The sequence below is a fragment of the Rhipicephalus microplus genome, chromosome 10 (assembly GCF_043290135.1).
Source record: "Rhipicephalus microplus isolate Deutch F79 chromosome 10, USDA_Rmic, whole genome shotgun sequence".
NCBI lineage: Eukaryota > Metazoa > Arthropoda > Arachnida > Ixodida > Ixodidae > Rhipicephalus > Rhipicephalus microplus.
In genome coordinates this window covers 105,548,236-105,566,473 of record NC_134709.1, presented here as the reverse complement: position 1 = coordinate 105,566,473, position 18,238 = coordinate 105,548,236, and positions in this window count along the sequence as shown.

The window sequence follows — 18,238 nt, the reverse complement described above, 5'->3', positions numbered from 1 at the left end:
GCATATGCTGTCCCTGTATCAAAGTTTCACAAAAGCTTCGTGCGTTGTAAATGTATTGAAACACTACAGTACAGCCACTGCAGTCTAGAGACAAATATTTGTGTTTTGAATTGTTTTCTTAGTAATTGTTCAAAGAGGTTGCTATGCTGCTCCAATTCAAGGTTTTACCAGCTCCAGAAGCTGTGCCGAAGCACCCTTGGTCAATTCCATCACAGTTTGCTGTCAAGGCAGTAGCACTGAGCAAATACATAAGCTTGCGAAAACACCACAGTAAATATATGGCTTTTACCTGCACTATCATGTGACTGTACTGAACTTATGTTCAACTTGTAGTGCAGAGTCACTCTCTGCCATTGCGGAATGATACCTTGTGCGCATAGTCAAAATTTTATTGATGTGTTCAGTGACTGAAAGTACTAAGTAAGATGCATTGTATGCGTAACTTTTGCACAGTGTGCGTGTTTGCTGGTATACATAGTTACATGTAGTATAAACTTAGATAAAAACATCCTAGCAAAGTCCCTGCAAACTAAAGAAAAAGAAGGGGAGCTTTTGAGTGGTAGTGTCTTGCAATACATTTTGACAGATGTTGGATCAAATGTATTATAGTTAATTGCCTGGTGAAAGAAATCAGTGTAATCTGGCATGCAGTTACAAATGTCGATTACAGCCATAGACTAATTCCTCCAAGGCAGGGGTTAAAATTCGTTCTGAGCTTTCTGTGAGTTTGCAATTACCTCAGGCGAAATTCACGATCAATGATTATCCTGGTTTACACTGGCCTACACTTGGGTAAAGCAGCTAAATCTCAGCTTGTAAATACACTCAATGCTATAATTGCAAGATTCCCCGCCACGGTGGTCTAGTGGCTAAGGTACTCGGCTGTTAACCCGCAGGTCGCGGGTTTGAATCCCGGTTGCGGCGGCTGCACTTCCGATGGAGGCGGGAATGTTGTAGGCTCGTGTACTCAGATTTGGGTGCACGTTAAAGAACCCCAGGTGGTCGAAATTTCCGGAGCCCTCCACTACTGCGTCTCTCATAATCATATGGTGGTTCAGGGACGTTGAACCCCACATATCAATCAATCAATCAATCAATCAATCAATCAATCAATCAATTATAATTGTAAGATTTCTTGACTGGGCTTACGTAGTGAATGTATTTTCATGAACCTTGCCCTCAACTGTAAAGGTTGCAACCATCATATCATTTGCATGATAGGTACACATGGCAGTGGGGCAGCCTAACTTTTCTGGTTTCCTTCTTCCAGGAAATATGGCTGCGGCTCGCACTCATAGTTCATCACTCTTATCTCGCGCGGCGACGTGTTGATCAACCACTAGAAATAACTTGCTGTTGTGTTTTCAGAAATATTTCGGAGCCATACCAAAGGGTCACCTGTGAAAGTGCAGTGGGATTTTTTCCTTCCATATGAAGTTTTAAACAAAAAGTTCATTCTATACTACCACCTTGCCACTCGAGTGCTGACCATAAAATTAAAGATAAAATCAGTTTTTTTGCAAAATACTTTGTCAGTACAGTTGTACCACTTTATATGACATGTGCACTGGGATGCAGTATTGGTCTTTTATATTACTTGCCTTTATTTTAAATTGTCTGTTACATAGGTGCCGCTTATAAAGGGGTTTGTTTGTATTTTTGATTAACTTTATATTAAAGCAGCCAGCTTTTTCATGCACAGTGTAGCTGCACTAGCTAGTTTAAAAAAAACATGATTGCATCAGTGAAATTCTCAGCAGAGCAGAATACTGAGCAACTCCTGCACTTTTTTTTTATTTCAGCTAAGCGAAAGGAAGACGCTGCAGACATGGAGTTCCTGAAAAAAATGAAACATGATGCAGCGATGAAAGAAAGGGAGTTCGAGCAGTAATCGCGCCATCTGCAGCTTGAAGAAAGCAGCCTACAGCTTGAACGGGAAAAGGTGCTCTGTGAAAAGGCTGAGTAAGAGAGCCAGCGAAAGCAGCAAGAAAGCTTCATGAAGTTTATGGAAGCCATTGTAAATAAGATCACAAAACAAAACTTTTTTCTGAGCTTTGAGTGTGGCGGCAGTGGTTTCATTTTGTTACATTGTCAACCAGGGGCACATGCAGCCACCACTAATATTAGGGGGGGGGGGAGATGACTTGAGGTGCAACTGTAGAGTGAAACCAATGAAGGGGGATCCTGAACCTTCTTTTTATTAGTTACTATCATAACAATCTTTTTTATCCAGACCAGACAGGGGCCATGAACCTCGTCAAGCCTTGCTTTTGTTCATAGTCCTCAGCATTGTACAAGTGTGAAGATAAATTTTGCTTTGATCATGAGAACCACATCATAGCATAAATACTTTAAATTTGTGCTCAGAGTGGTCCTATATTTTGTCATAGTGAGTGGTTAGAGGTGAACAGGTACCAAAGGGACGGCACACAGGCTTTAGGGGAGGAGATTGCTTCAATTGCTCTCTCCCTTTTGTATCAGCCACTGGCGCCAACACATGCCAAGTTGCACTTATAAAAGTAGCCAGCAGAAAGCGTGCAGTATGCAAAAATAGAATAAAGTATTCATAATTTATTACAACAAAAATTGCAGATAAACACAGGCAAACGCATGCTGCTTGTCTTTGTGTGGTGATATAGAGACAATAGACCGACTTCTCTGATATACCTTAACTAAAGTCCTCGCCATTTGTGTTGTCGAGTTTCATTCCTTTAGTATTATGTCAGCTGGACACCTCTTCATGCAGCGCTTTAGCAACTGCTATGAGAAAGCTAGAAATATTGTGCCACACATTAATTTAGAATCTTGTGATATAAGCCTCAAATGCATCATTATTAAGAATATATACTTGATTGATACAGCCAAGACTGTTATATTGTGGCAAGTATAGGTAGCTCATATACAATAAAGCAATGATGTGCTCCATGGTAAGCATACACTGAACGTGACGGAAAAGTAAATAACAGAAGATGGCTCAGCACTTTATGAAAACAAACCATGCTGGCAGCACACCAGAAAAATTGACAAACAAACAAGGTTGCTAGAACCATAGTTTAATAAGACAGTGAACTGCCTCATGCCTAACAGCTCATCTGAACATGGCGTTCCCCCCTGTTTGGCTTCAGACTGCCTCAGCTTGTTTTTCAAACAGTGGGCCGGTTGGCGGTCTGCACCCACCGTAGTGATCAGTTTTTTTTTAGGGCCATAAACGAAGCATAATTCGAGTCATGGGTATTTTTATGCCAGCAATTAGACTAGTAGGTCAGCTAACTAAATCTAAAAAAATGCCCTTCCTTTAAACGTTCAGACCACAGTCAAGCCACAAGGTAACCTTGGCTCTTCAACAAAGCTAATAAAACAGACCAAACATTCTGAAGAGCAATATAAACAAAGATCAGGAACTTTTAGGGGAAGCAGAAGCATTTCGGCAATGTATGTTAGAAGCAAAGTTCACTTAAACAGTACAGTGAGTGCAGCACAAAAAATTTGCTAAGGGGTAAACATTTAAAAATAATGCTGATATAATGCCCGGATAGCTTCTTCAGTGGCAGCGGCTACTTTGGGCAGGCAACTTGTTTATGCTGGTTGTGTGATCTCGTTGCCAAAAAAGAGGTACATTACTTGTTAGATGGATTGAACCCTCTACGTAGTCAATATGTCAGGTACACATGTCAGTACGGTCTGTATGACTGAAGCCGATTTTTTGTGAAAGCATTACAATGTTCGATAAGTGTTGCATTGTTCCAAGACCAACATGAAAAGTATTGCTTTTTTTCTAAAACTGAATGCAACCCAAAACTAATTGCATACGCATTTGCAGCCTATAATCTCAGTCTTTTTATGCAAAAATAATAACAATGTCTGACTGCTGAATAACAAAGTATTTCTTTACATGTACATTAGAATTACTGCAATTTATAAAAACAACACATTACTATATTTTCTCTCCTGGAATGTACTACTGAATGCATTGGAGTTATGGTTCGTTCATTTGACACATTCGTAGACAGCACATTACAATTCGAGCCTAATGAGAAAACTACAAACATAAATAAATGAAAAGGTATAAAAGTTCCAAGTTCATCATGCTGTGAAGCTTTTAAGCTGACACACAGCTTATAAAGGAAGCTGCACATTGGCTTTGAAGCTCTTTTCACCTCTGAGGCTGCAGGTACTCAGGCAGTAGTGGTGGCTGCACATCAAAATAGCTTGAGACTTGGCTGCAATACAGGCAAGTGTGGCAGTTCCTCAAAATATATCCGCCGCCATATACATTGGAGAAACCTGCTGCTGCAGCAGCTTCTGTTTTTTTAATTGATATATGGCTTCATCAGCAAAGGCAGCAAGGAGTACGCAGGATCTCCTTAAATAACGTAATTCTTTGGTTTTTCCTCCATCAGTTTTTCAAGCTTTACATAGGCACCACTGTCTTGCAATATGCCTGAAAAAAATTTTGATTGGCAAATACAACTGTTTGCAGTAGAACAGAACCATACCATCTATGTTGTATTCAGTATGTAGTGCTGTGTTTGTGCCTTCTTTGCAGAGTACCTGTACGCAATGTTCAGTGTAACAAACAAACAAGTGTTGCCTTAAGAATCGAGATTGTTTAGGATAGATATCAAAATTGACAATGGTACATCAATGACTCTTGCTACGTGAAATACAAGTGGCACAATTAAAGAAGCCTTAACCATGATTTCTGCAACCAACGACTCCTTGAAACGCGGCAAAATTTAACTACACAGGAACTCATTCTCGCGTTTTTGTTCTGTGATTATTCAAGTGCAGCGTAAGTCTATAATTGCCAACAGATCCATCTGGCTCATCGTGGAACATTGCCATACAAATTTCATGGAATCAAGGGAGCCCGAACATTGATGCTTATGTTGATTCATGCTGTGTATTAGTTAAAAGATTGTGGCCTTCTACTGTTACGCAGTATAAAAAACAGTTGCACAATGGGTCAGCTGAAACTTCTGCATAGAAGCAACGCAATAAGGAAATGAAAAGCATGTTGCACATCTGGAAGCACAGCAAGACATATGTTTAATTCAGCGCAAGCAGCCACCACCGGCAATATGCTGAAAGTGCACCCGTTTTTGGGAACATTGTTGTCAGCTTGTTTTTTAATGAGTAGTTATGAATCATCACCACATGCGCTTGGGTTCTATGAACGACCAAACTTTAATGAACGTGAGTAGATTATTCGCGACACCCAGGTTGCCACAAAAAAAAAGTGCTGTAGTCATAACTAGAGGGCAGACCTCTAGGTACTAAATATTGGTTTTTATGGGCTAAGAACATGCAGGTAGAACTTATTTTGAGGTCCCGAAAGCGTAAATACAGGCACCATAAATTTTTACAAAAATTCAAATGTTTGAATGATGACGTTTGCGACCTGTGTCTACGACAGCGAAAAAAATGCAATAGCTTACGATGGTACAAAACCACCAATTGTTTAACATGACTATGCAATTGTCTTTTTTCCCCCATGGTGTGCATAACATGGTCTCTTTTCTTATGGTTCAAGTGGTGACATGATGAAGCGCCCTCTGAAAGTTAAATTACAAAAAAAAACAAAAGCCACGAGCAAGTCCAACTTTCTTTTTTTACCTACAGTCTACTTTTTTCTGTCGGCACTTCACTTCCCATACGCGCTTCCCATTTGTTCTCCATCACACTGTGGCTGCACAAAAGCACCTCCTGTTTTCTACGTGTGTGAGCAGACGCCAGGGATGTGCTGAACAGACGACGTGACGTGGATGAATACACGTTTAAAGGCTATTGGCATTCCTATTGGCTAAAGGGTCTTGTACTCTTGACAGTGATGAAAGGAACTTCTGAGGTGTATATAGGTGGCACTTAATTGAGTCCCGAAAGCTCCATTTTGTGCGGTAACCTAAATAACGGTTTGCAACTCTCAAAGCGCCTAAAGACTGTGACAACCCTGTGTCTAGTGTACTTTTTGCATTGGCACTAACCTGAATCATGGCGCCTTCCAAGATACGGGCTATCAAGTTAATAAATGATTTCACTAGGGCACATAATTGACCGATATTTTACTACGTGCATGCGCTTGTGGCCTGAGCATTAGGCCTTCTGGTTGCGCTTAAGGCCTGCATGTAGGTCTTGCCGTTCCGTCCATGAATGCCCAACAGTTGTCCAAAGCAGCCCCCTATTCACTTACTGCCTGAGATGACAAGTGCGCATTACTGTCATCAGAAAGCCTGTATTTATATTAGCAGGGCACACTGCATGTTCCACAGACAAAGGGTACAAAAAAGGCATAAATTCCCATTTGCTTGTAACCACTAATGCACTTTATAATGTGTAAATCTACATATTTTTTCAATACTTCAAATATTACACTGTAAAGGTTTGTAAGTGCTTCATAATGAAGGCGTACGAAGAATTTCAAATGAGCACAATAAAGTGTCACAGGCAGCAAACTTATTTAAATAATCTAACAGTAAAAAATTGCATGGAGTAGTACAAAGGCAGCTCGCCAACTCAGTGCGGAGGGTGTGTATCATTAGAGTGGATGAAAGATGAATTGTTTGTAAATTTTTTATGCGGGCATGAATCTATGCTGCCAAAAAGCTTGCTCCACAAATTACTGCATGCGGGCAAAAAAAGTTAGTGCCACAGTTCAAACACTTATGCACGACGAGATGCGCATATGCAGCATGAATAACGGCGGGATGAATTGTTGCATGGTTTGTAAGTAGCTGATAGAAGAAGGAATAAAGCAGGCAAAAATCACGCAATTATGCAAAGGGGAGCATCAGTTATGACAATGTGCAGTGTATACTAAACGAAATTGAAGAACGCGCCAGTTTTTAACTGCTTCTATTTCAGTGGCAAGTTATAATTGTGATGAATTGTAATTCTTGCCCAAGCTTCAGTCGCACATGCGGTCAAGTATGTCAGCTTCTTGACGTCAGTATAATAAATATTCGAAAAAGAGGTACCCAAATGTAGAATGTGAATTTTTATGAAAGCGAACACGGCAACGCGTGGCCTGCGCGCTTCGGCTGCTTGGCAGCGCGTTTAAGCGGGAGTGAGAGCAACCATAGTCTCTTTTTGCGTCATCTCTCGGCGAGGAAAACAACCATTCGTTGCTGATATGTAACCAACGGGAAGATTTGAACCCCCTCCACTTCAAGATGATTACGCGAGAGCCGGTAATCACCTTGAAAGGTGAGAGGTTGCAATCTTGCCGTTGGTTCCATATCAGCAACGAATGGTTGTTTTCCTCGCCGCGAGATGACGCAAAAAGAGACTGTGGTTGCTCTCGCTCCCGCTTGAACGCGCTGCCAGCAGCCGTTGGAGCACGCAGGCCGTGCGTCACCGTGTTACCTTACATAAAAATTGACACCGCACATGATGCTTCAAGACAATTCTTTGAATACGTAATAGCAATGATAGTCGTGACATTAGGTGCACTCGTAGGTACTTGTAGATTTTTGTAAAGAAAATTGTTCGAATACGCAATACCCACAATAGTTGTGGCATTAGGTGCATTCGCAGGTGCTTGTACATTTCATGTTGCATTGATTAGGAAACATACTATTGCTAGGGCAGGGTGAAGTTCAGGCTTGCTATGCGTTACCTTTTATGATATGCAGAAACAAATGGAAAGGCAGCTAGTACACAGACAAGTAACTATATGTGTGTGTGTGTTGTATCTGTTCACAACATGCATGCAGGCCAGTATGGTCAGTTCGCTCCTTTCTTTCATGTTTGGCTTTCTGCAGCAGACTAAATGTTGTAGAACAGAAAAAAGTGCTCTTGCACGGATCACACTCATGGTTAGCCCGTGTTTTACAACGAACGATGCAAGTCATGACTGTCTCAAAAGCTTGTATCGCTGCCTCTAAGTCGGTTACAACCTGTAGTATAAATATGCACTACAACCCGTGCAACAGAGCAATGATTGGCGATGTTTGTACAAAATAAAGCACTTTTTTGCTGTTAGTGCAAATATCACGCATATTATGAATTTAAAGTTCCTTGTTTCTTGTTAAAATGTGACGCTTGGCTGAGCAGCGAAGACGAATTTTTTTTCGTGACGTTTGCCTAGCTGTAAAGCTTTTCGACCTAAGCTATCGAAATGAGCACGAACCTGCACAGCCAAGTCATATGCCAGATATACATGAAAGGTCCTGACGTCACATAAATAGGCCATTGCAGTTTGTGGGACATTTATGAAAATTCTTTTTGGTTGGTATGGTGACTGCTCTAGGTGGAGCTTACATTTATTCTTAGGATGTAGCCAACCATAGATACCGCCGATCAACGGAACTGTATTCAAAGCACCACATTTACCCCGCAGCCTAAACAGGTAACTCTCCATACCAATTTGTCAAAGCAAGGCCGTTCTGTATTGTTTTTAAGGGCACCAAAATACAGTGACTTACTTCTGATAAATCATCCAGAACTTCTTCCGACAATCACTCGTGGTTGTTTAAATTTCTTAGAAGATGCACAAAGCAGTGAACGATGTTTGTCATGAGTTTGGCCGTTACGCTTGACATCACAGAGGAATGAACTCCAAACATGGAATTTAGGTCAAACCAACTGTTCGGGTATGCAAGCCTTCGCAATGTCATGCACATACACTCTAAAAAAATGTAGTGACGTTCTCTTCATTTAGGGAGGAACGGCGATGTCCCCAATGTTCGTCTTTAAATAGAGAAACGTTGCTCTCTCATCCACGGAGAAACACGTTCCTTCTTATAAATATCGACACGGCTGCTCCGGGCGAAGCGAGTAGGCTTGGTAAATCATATTGCAACGATTCTCGACTGATAAGGAGTACACGGCACTCAAAGTTACAAAAAACGGTCTCGCTGAGCTTGATATTGTAGGAACTGATTATAAAAACAAGCAGACGAACCTGTGGCGATGAACACATCGCGAAAGAGAATGACGCAGCAAGCAGGTTTCGTTCGGTCAGCGAAGCCACGTTCACTCCGAAAGACACGGATACTGCAGGCCCTCACCTGAAGAGTGCATGCTAGGCTTGCTGTATTTATTTTTCGCAGATTCACATAATGTAGCGACGTTATCCATGCGTTTACGGGTCCGCAGGTCACGAGATGTGCCCCCAAACCATAGACTCGATCGCAACGAAACCATTCCGACTCAGTAGAGCAGCTTCGATAGATAGATGTTCAACGTTATATAAGTAGCTGGAGGTGTGAGAGCGTCATAGCCGTGAAGTAGGTGATGGCGCCATCTGGAGGGACTAAACGAAACTAAAGAAGTTGCCTGCATGACGTACGTTGTCATACCCACTATCACGGCTCCCTTGCGGATTGTTTGGGCCTCAGCCCATTCAGGATTACTCACTGACACCGAAAGCCTAATATGTGCTGATACAATGCATATATATAGCTACACATGCACACATGGACACATACTACACATATAGTACGCAACACGTACGCTAAGACATAAGCAACAAGAGCACAGTAAACCATTCGCAGAAATGGCCCACACTTCGACGTGTTTACTCACACCCTACTTTGAAAGCGCACCAGAGTATATAGCGATGAATTTTGACTGACCATAGTGACACAAGGTACATGTAGGTTTTCTTACACTTTTTTTTACGTTTTGTATTGATATCACAACATGCACACACGTAAATATATGGTATCTGATGCTTAGACAAACGTAAGTTTATCAATGGTTGCACAATAACGAACGAAATAATTACTAGAGCTTATCAGGTTTTACCCCCAATTCATTCATAGAATGCCCACGGCATTCTAAACGCGGCGCCATCTCTCGGCCACTGCCACAGTTACTTTTTTTTCTTGAAGCCTTCGAGAGTGCTAACACTTGCCGCACGTTAGCCATTTCGGAGGTCACGTTTTTTTTATTCTTCTTTTTGTTACTTCGAGAGGGCGCAGTATGCAGGCCAAACTTTGTCTCCATCGTGGTAGGTGTTTTGTGGTCACGTCGACCTCGTTTAGTTGTTTCGTGTGAACGTTTGCTTATATTCTTTTTACGTACTTACCACAAGTGTGACCGTTAACCATGGATACAGTACACCACTATCCCTTCAATGACAATGTTTTTCATGCGGTAACGACCGTCCTAGCAGTGTATACGTACGTTCCAACGCTGGTCTTGCGAGAGAAATAAGCGATGACCTCGCATCCGACGGTATTTTTTCGTTAGCTATGACAGTGGCTGTTGGCGTCGCTGTAGCTCTAATACTTGAGTGGAGGAACTATCGCTGCAGTGCGCAAATTTACTATAACTTTATGGAATGTTGTGCCTACATAGTTTTCTGCTTCAGATGCCTCTCGCGATTTGCCTCGCGTGTCAACTTGAAATCATAGTGCGTGCCACAATTTTGTTGTTAGGGCTGAGTCTGTGGTGGTTATTACTCTAGATTCGGAATACTCTTGTGACAAACGACAGTGAGCGTTAGTACTTGCTTGCTGCGCACAGCTATTACTAGAAGTGCATTTTGCGTTGAGTTTCTCACGACAAAGGAGAATCATGGACGACAAAGGCATACTGCACGCGTGCATAATTCCTTCCTACTTCTCAATGCTGGCATGGGTGATTCAAAACGAATGCGATTGAGAATTTGGTATAACCTACAGAAGTTATTGCTTCACTTTTCACAAAAGTTTAGTTATGATGATGTTTAAAACGTTTCTGAAGGTTGTAACCTAGTCTGGCGAATAAATGCTCGGTGAAACTTCACATCCTGTTTCCCTTTGTGCTTTCACCTGCCATGGTAGCATAGTCCTATTGGGTGTCGTGTGACTATGCTGGAGGACGCAGGTTCGACTTCTGGCCACGGCGGCCATATTTGAATGGGGGTAAACTGCAAAGAACATCAATATGGCGGTAGTGGCACGTATAACTCTATCAAGTGTATATGATCGTGCTTTTACGCATGGACTGTAGAGTGGTATCAGGTTTCCTAGAATGTTAAAAAATTAAGTGTGATGCTTTTTTTACGCGCCTCGTTGAATGCATGAGTGCTGTTGGTGCCATGAGAAACTAAATATGCGTGGGCTTACCAAGTATGTCGACCCACCAAAAATTCATTATTTTTGTACACTCTAAGGTAATCGATAAAGCAAGGCTGCTTGGGAAGCACCGCTCCTTGTATTCGTGACAAATTGGTAGTATGAAACAACACGAGACACACATTTAAGTGTTCGGAGCATCGTGCGAGTGCCTGGCAATAAAAAAGAGACGGTTTTACTCTACACAATAAAACAAACTCTACAATAAAACAAAAACAAAAGAAAACGTCACTCCTGGATTGCTTACAACAATCTTAGGTAAAAGCAATCACTCGCGACTGGCCGTGGCTGGCTAGGCTTGGCGTACGCATGCGCGCGCGCAAGAACCACGTGATTGAGGAAAAACTTGAACGTTGAAGGAGGAATGTTGCTCCTTTGGTCCTTTCCGCGAGAGGGCGCGACGGGTAAAGCGCCCGAAAGGGAGGAAGTCGCTGCACCGAAGAAGGAACGGAGCCCGTTTCTCCATTCTCGCTCCATTTTTTTTTAGAGTGTAGCTTGGGCGCCAGCTGCTCGTACGCCTTGGGCATTTTTAACAACTTAAGGCACACCCAACGAGCAGCACAAGTTGTCGAAAATCTGCTTTTGAAAGCGGAACAGTAGTCTGAAGGCCTCAAGGTCCGCCGCGCTGATGTTAAGCAGTCCCGTGCTTGAACAATACCGGATCATGTTCAGTTCGCTTCTCCTTTCCATGAACAGCTCAACGTTTTCACTGCTGAAAAATCAGGTTGGTTCAACAAACGTCCAAGCCTTCCCAGCGGGCGGCTGAGGCACAAATCTTCTATGTCGGACCATGAAAGCACTGACATGTACCACCAGTCCTGCAAAATACCCCGTGGCATCGTCGCTACCGTGTTGTTTTCGTTTGTCTGAAACGTCCCGTGCTGCAGTTGCATGAATATTATTGGCGGCCACAGAAAGCCGCGCATTGACTTAGCTGCGGCTCGGCTCGCTATGACTGACCACAGCAAGAATGATTCATGTTATCAACACAAGGTAGCGCTGACAAACACCCTGCTTCACGATTGTACTTCTGAGATGGGTAGTCTGTGTTACCGGGACGCAAACTCTATCCCGCTATACTATAACTTACTTTTGGCAACACACGGTACCAGTACGGTAACGTTATTCCCGTAACATCCACTATCAAGGTAATGGGTAACTACAGCTCTCTAATGTGTCGTTCGCTACCAGGAAACATCACACGATTACCGTTCGCACAACGTCCTTCTGTCGTTGATGACCTTCGTTGCTGCTAGTCACTTGTGATATCCAGAAGGTGCTCAGAACAATTTCCTTTTTCCAACGTGGCCAAACTCTTCGCACAATCCTCATTGCACCGGCTAGGTCGTCGCCATGATGGTTTGTGGCGAACGGTCTTCCGGCAGTGAGGCTGCCTACTTCACTCCGCGAATAGCAATGAATGCCGCTGAGTGATGAGGCGGATCAAATGGGGAGTACCCACCGGTGCAAACGCGATGTGCCTGAGCATTTGTAAAGCATCCACGGGAGCGTAATCAATCGATTGACCCCATTTTTCTCCGATTTCCTTCGTCCGGCACCCACCAAAAGAAAATGGTGGAAAAGCAATGTATTTTCTAAGGGTACAATCCTGTTTGAGTGAGGCGACCGGGGCAGAGCGGTGGCATTATTCACCGATTCCTCCCTGCTGGGTATATTTTTGTTTAGAGTATAGCGAAAACAAAGGCGTTTTACTTCTCACTCAGAGTAAATGTTCTCTACAAATACAGGTAAAATGCATTGCAATTTTCTGAGTAATATAATTCTTTTTGCTGTGGAACAATTGGAAATACTGTATGATTTGGTAAGTGGTTCAGCATACGGAACTGTAGGAATTGCTGGCTGTGGACAAGTGTATGTCAGCATGATAGTTCAGTGAATATTTATACCATGGCGCTTTTTTTGTTGACGTATATATCCTGCCTTCCACGCTCAATGTCATATTCGAAAATTGTGCTGAGCCACATGTGGTTTAATTAACAGAAACACTGAAATTAGAAGATGGTTTTTTCAATTGATAATCTTCATTTTTTTAAACACTCTGGTAGGCGGGTCAGTCGCTAAGGTCGAATCGCTGCCTCTTAGATTGGAGAAAACTTCGCTTGCACGTGTAGGAAGCGCATGCAAGTTAAACTAGTTTAAGAATTATCCCTTCAGAAAGTGAAAGTGAAAAGTTGACGATCAGGTCCATAGACTGTTCTCATTCTTTCCGCAACGTTATTCTCATGGCATGCAGCTTTCACTACAATTGACACAAATGAAAAACATGGGGCGTGCTTCTCCGCAATTAGTGCTGCCATTAGAGATCTGCTTTTGGACGCACACCTCGGAGGCCGTGTATGAACTTTAATCCTGTTAGTACTTGAATCAGGTTTTATGCAGCTGCGCACCCGACGCACCTCGAACGTCGGTAACATTCCTTGCATTCTTCCTCAAACATATCAACACAATCATACGGAATTTCAGGCTTGAAAATGCTGTTTAGCGTGGTGTTACTACACAGTTCATCCGCTTTCTTTCTCTTACAAAGGAAATGTGCTGGCAGGTTCAGTGGGTCATTGTGGTCAAAAGCACAATAATGTAATGACTTGTATTCTTTTACGTAATTTAATGTGATCCGGTGAAATGGAAATGTCCACGTTGTGAGCACCACAATAATTGTGTGCAAGTGCGAAGGACGCCATTTTAGCTAGTGGGAGAATACTGCCCGCTGTGAACAACGATTCCCCACTATGAACAATAGAATGGATCGGGCAAAGCGCTCATAAAGGCCCCCTGGTATTGCATATAGCGCGGCGCCACCACACGGCAGCGCAAAAAGGCGGCAGATAGCGCTCATTTAGGCGCTAGAAAAACAAAAGAGGCGCGTAAAAGACTCGCATATAGGCTCGTTTCACAAAGAAAATTGATGCTAGCCTTTATATCACTGTCGCATGGCTTTCTCCGGAAGAACGGCGCAACGCGTTACTAAGGCTATGTGTGATTGAAATAAAAATCTATAATAAATGTTTCTCGAACTATTGTATTATGCTCAAGCCTTAATTTTGATTTGAAAGTTGCTACATTCCTTTTACGCAACGCAGAGGAGTTCTCTTTCTTGGAAGACACTTACTCACAAAAGATACATTGTCCTGCAAAAGAGGAGAAGAAATCGTTCCCTCCTATAGGGCCCACGTTACAGTGCCACCACTAAAGGCGGCGCTTTTGTCTATTTGTATATAGAGCGATGCGGCAGTATTTTGCAGGGATAACTTCTATATATATGTGCAGAAAGCGTTAGCAATAAGAGGACGCTCACGCAAACTTAAGTGTGTGGTTCAGTATGAAGACGACTTATATATTTCGTTCTGAATCCATAATCGTTGCCATTATTTTGTTCGCAGCTCCTTATAAACTTCCATCATCGATATTAGCCAATCCAGTGCCTGGTTTTCTTGCCGGTTCGACAGGCTGCTCACAACAGTGAAGAAATGCCGTGGATTATACAAGAGTTCAGCAACAAATGCGGAGGCAGGTGCAAGAACGACGACGAGAGCAGGCACGACAATGACAGTTACAACGCCGACTACAGCAGCAACAGCAACGACCTAAAAGAGAATCGTGACATACTAAAGTATAAAGAAAGACTACCCTTCGTGTGGGCGATAAACTTAGGTATACATTTCTCGCTTCATTTGATGGATACGTGCTCGGGCATATAATGGAGTGACCATCGTTAGGTGTGCGGCTGTGGTTTGTGCTGAAATGACTTTCCCTTGCATCTGTGACGCGGTTCTATTGAATATCTTTTGAGACGAAGCTTTCTACTTCTAGCTTTACGTCATTATGAACCAAGGTTAGAGAAAAACGGAAAAGGAGCATGTTGAATATTCCTCGCTGTAATTTTTTGACACTTTCTGAAATATTGTTTGGAAAGTCATATAACTTTATTACACGTTCGTACGTAATTGATGACAACTTAACCAGTCCTTATTCTAAGGTCTATGCCATCAATTAATTTGAAAGCACAACCTATCATGTTTTTTTTCTTTTTTCCCCTTTTTGTTTTGTATATTTTTCCTTGTTTGCTCTGAAAAAACAACAAAGAATTTTTTTGTAAACCCATGCAGAAACGCATAACACGTGTCTGTTTTGTTTTTGTTTTCGGTTGTGTAGCAGGGTAGAGAAAGCTATTATGCCTTTTTGTGGGTGATATTCCTTAAAGCACTAAATGCTGCTATAGGTCGACATTGAATGCTGAAACAGTGATACAGAAACCTCACAGCGCTACATTTGTGCAAAAAATGTGCTTATTTTGAAATAAATCGAAATTCTGTAGCCTGCATCGCCTTAGCGCGCTACAAATCCCCCGACTTGAAGTGGTATATTTGACGTCAGTGTTGCCACTTCCAACATAGCCTGCCATCACTGCGCGGCCACCAACACTAGCAGCAGAGCAAAAATAGCAGAGCCACAGCAGCAACGACAATGGCAGTTTTCTGTTTGCTTAGTTCAACGGAGCCCTGCTAGATGGCCCCACCTATTCAAGCTAGCCAGGTGAAAATGGTAATTTTTACTTAATAACAGCTGAAAACAGTAATGACAAGCGGTTTTAAGTGAGAAGCATTTCTTAGCGAACTTAGGCTACTTCGAGTGTATCTATCTATCTATCTATCTATCTATCTATCTATCTATCTATCTATCTATCTATCTATCTATCTATCTATCTATCTATCTATCTATCTATCTATCTATCTATCTATCTTTATAATGGCATATGACTTTTAGCTCTCCTGGCCGTTTCGATAATGGTATCGATACCGAAATTGGTACAGCATAGCAAGACTCTGAGACGACCGCAAGTGGCTAGTCATAGCATGAAAATCATTATATGCATGTCATGACATGTATGTTATTTAGATTTCACAGTCTTGTTGCTCTTGTGGTGGTTTTGTTCACACGACATGTTGCAAAACTGGTATGGTATGACATGATCACATAGCTAACATAAGCCACAGACCCTAACATGAAAATCGTGACATCTGTGTCTTGTAACAACCTGACTACATGCCACACTCATGATGCGCTTGCGGCCGTTTTGCTAGCTTCGCACATACCAAATTTGGTATTACGGGACCTCAATAAATGACGAAGGTATGTGACTGGTGCAAATGTGATAATCATGAGATGCGTGTCATGTAAAAACATAAATCCATACCCCGCTCATTATACTCTCACGGCAAATTTGCTCGCTTCACATATACCAAGTTTGGTATTACGGGACGTGAATGGATGATGAAGGTACCTGCCTGGTGCAAACATGATAATCATTAGATGCTTTTTACTTAACGAAATGACTGCATGCTACGCTCATGATGCGCTCATGGCCGTTTCGCTAGCTTCACATCTAGCAAATTCGGTTTTACGTGACACGAACAGACGACATAGGTAAATCACACGTTCAAACATGACATACCTGACATGCGTGTTATGTACCAGCATGACTACATGCCACACTCATGATGTGCTTGCGGCCGTTTCGCTACTTTCACGTATGCCAACTTTGGTATTATGTCACGTAATTGGATGACGACGGTATGTCACTAGTTGAATCACAATAATCAATACATGCCTGTCGTGTAAGAACTTGTCTACATGTCACACTCGAGGCGCCAATACACTTTGACGTGACCCGGCGCCGGCACTCATTTCGTCACGTCACGCCAGCGATGCCACGCCAGGCTTCGCTTTGCATGCACGCCATATACTCCCAGGCACGCGCCGCTCTGCGTTGCTTTGACGCATGCGCGTTTGAGCGCGCATAGCGTCCCTCCGTCACGAAGAGAGGCAGACGCGGTGCTGGCTTGATAAAATTGTCGGCGCGAAATGCAGTATGTCATATTGTTTGCTGGTTGCCGCCGGAAAGTGCCTGGTTTTTGCAAGCGTGGCGTCACTGCGCCCAGCGTGTGCGCGCGTCAACGTTGTGCCGCAGTATATTAGCCCTTCAGGATGCCCTCACCACCGTGTCGCGAGCTTCACATATATCAAGTTTGGAAATACGGGACGTGAATGAACGACGAAGATATGTGCTGAGGAGAACAGCGCGAAAAACGGAACGGAGAAAGATCGAACACACATCACGCGCGCTGACAGACAACTGTGTGTAAAATTCATTACACCTGGAATTATATAGCTGAAAACTAGAATGAAAACCGTCACGTGCAAACATAATAATCATGAGATGCGTGCCTTGTAACAAAATGACTACATGCCACGCTAGTGATGCACTCGTGGCCGTTTCGCTAGTTTGACGTAAACCAAATTCGGTGATGCTTGACGCGAACGGACGACAAGGTAAATGACACGCCCAAACATGATTAGCATGACATGGGTGTCGTTTCAAGCATGACTACATGCGACGCTCATAGTGCGCTCGTGGTTGTTCCACTAGCTACACATATACCAATTTTAGTGGTATGTGACGTCAATGGAAGACGACGGTTTATGAATGTTGCAAATATTATGAAGACAGGCATGTCATGTAACACCATGACAACAAAACACGCTCATGTCGTGCTCGCGGTCGTTTCGCTAGCTCCACATATACCGAATTCGGTGTTACGTGACATGAATAGAAGACAAAGGCAAATGACTCGTCCAAACATGACAGTCATGGCATCCATGTTATGCAATACTTGACTATAGGCTACAATCATAGCACCCTTCTGACCGCTTTCCTAGCTCTAAATATACCAAATTTCGTATTGTGTGAAGTGAATAGTTGACGAAAGTAAATTGTCTAAGCATGATAATCATGCCATTGAAGTCATGTACGGCCTAATTTACTTCTGCCTCGTTACGCTGTGCCGGTTACAAAGTGATATATCAAGCTTTCTCATTCATGCTTCGCGTATTGTCGATTCTCACTGCATGTAGGATCTGGCAATTTTTACGACGCACTGGATCTTAAGACGCACAGAATGTGCTTCCTTTACACACAATGCATATTTATTGTTTTTACATTGCTTGACATACGGCGAAGATCTCCAAGAGCTTAAGCTATGAGAATTACACCTGTTCACTCACAATACAATTTGACGCGTGGCTGACTTCAGCGCCCTTAAACACTTTGTGGCAAAAGTGGAGTGGTGCTATCTTTATTAGCACCCATTCACTTT